This window comes from Solanum pennellii, chromosome 8 (genome assembly GCF_001406875.1).
Source record: "Solanum pennellii chromosome 8, SPENNV200".
NCBI lineage: Eukaryota > Viridiplantae > Streptophyta > Magnoliopsida > Solanales > Solanaceae > Solanum > Solanum pennellii.
The window spans coordinates 21,234,118-21,236,233 of NC_028644.1; positions in this window are offsets into that span (position 1 = coordinate 21,234,118).

Below are 2,116 nucleotides of genomic sequence, written 5' to 3' on the forward strand. Positions count from 1 at the left end.
ATTTGTTTACTTAGATCTTAAAATTTCTTGTTACAGTTTATGAAAACCTCTTACTTAGTTTATTTAACTTGCTTTCGTAACGTAATGTGTTAGTGTTAGATTAACTGCTTTAGTTGGATGGTAGTATTGGTTCTCCCACCATAGTATTGGTGTGGACTCCAACCACAACGGTCGTGACACTACATTAGCATTTAATATGAAAACTTTATTCAACAGTTATCTTGTTTTTGTTTACCATCATCCCAAGTTTTTTTTAAAGAAAAACATAAAAAAATTTTGTCTCTTTTTTTAAGCTATCCATGTATATATCAATAGTTTAAATGAGTAATTTTAAAATTGTCAACTAAATATTATTCAAAGTTTCGTCAACTTGCTAAAAAAATATTATTTTGTCTCTTGGTTATCTATTTTTTGAAGCTAGCCATGTATATACAATTATAGATTACTCTTTTTGTCCAAAAAATAAATGATATAAAAACACCACTCATTACATTTAACACAAAATAAAGGATAACATACATGGATACTTAAACCACAAAAGGGCTAAAAATATAAATTTAAATGAAAAATTAGTATTGCAATAAACATCAATGAAAATGATATTAAAACTAAACAAACCAACCCAACCCATGGTCAATCAAATATCCAAAGTTGAATCTCTTTGGTAAGTTACTCGACCTCTTGATCTTTATTGTCCTTTTCACTCATCAAATCTTTTGTAACACTGCTAGAACTTCTTCAAGATGATGGAACTGATATATAATTTTTTGTGGTCAATCCAACATTCATATCCATGTTGATCCACATATTTTCAAAAAAATTGATAAAACAATCTACGTCAACAAGAAAGGGATGCAACACTGTGGTTTGTTGTGATTTGTCCAAAGTAGATCATGGATAGCTAAGATTTCTCGTTGAATGAAAATGGAAGAAGCATCCCTTACAGGTTAACACTGTAGGAGTGCATTTACGTTTTCCCAATCTACGCTAAAGGTTAAGAATTACATCGAACGGAAAAATTACTTTTTGATGCAACTCACCTCTTTACCATGTTCCTTGAGGCATGTGCTTACGCTTTATCCCACCAAGCCCTTGGCTTGAAATGAACACCTCATCGCAGTACTTGCATTGATAGTACCAAATACCTTCATGATTCGTTGTGGGACCTTGGTTAGCAACTTTGCTTTTTGATTGCTATTGATGTCTTTTTCCTAAATGATTTTTTTTGTGAATATGATAATGAGTTGGCGAGGATATAAAAATCTCTCATTGAAATATATGGGATCGAAACATTAAAAAAATGATAATAATGCGTGAACAAATAAGGAAAAAAGCTTATGTATTAATTTTAATCAAAGGGTAATTTAAGGTATTACTTAAAAAACACAACTCATCCGTTCTAGATTTATAAATATCAAATACAATGTTTTCCAGAAGCGTCTTCTTTTTATCTATTTCACTTATAACACTCAAACAAAAATGCCAACTCTTAAATATTTTTTATATACTTCTCATTAATTATTGTTGTTGTTGTTATTATTATTATTATTGTTGTTGCTGTTGAAACTGTTGTTGTTGTTGTTGGTGGTGGTGGTGTTGTTGGTGTTGATGTTTTTTTGTTGATGTTGCTGTTGATGTTGCTGTTGTTGTTGTTGTTGTTGTTTTTGTTGGTTATATTATTGTTGTTGATGTTGATGTTCTTGATGTTATTGTTGTTGTTGTTGTTGATGTTAATGTAGTTGGTGGTGGTGGTGGTGGTGTCGTTGGTGCTGTTGTTGCAGTTATTACTGCTGTTGTTGTTGTTGCTATTATGGTTGTTGTTGTTGTTGTTGTTGATGTTGCTGCTGTTGTTGTTGTTGCTGATGTTGTTGTTATTGTTGGTGTTGTTTTTGTTGTTGTTGTTTGCTGTTGCTGTTGTTGTGCTGTTGCTGTTGTTGCAGTTGTTGTTGTTGTTGTAGTTGTTATTGTTATTGTTGTTGCTGTTGCTGTTGTTGTTGTTGTTGTTGTTGTTGTTGTTAGTGTTGAAGCTGTTGTTGTTTTTGTTGTTGTTGTTGTTGTTATTGTAATTGTTGTAGTTTTTGTTATTGTTATTGTTGTTGTTGTTTTTGTTGCTATT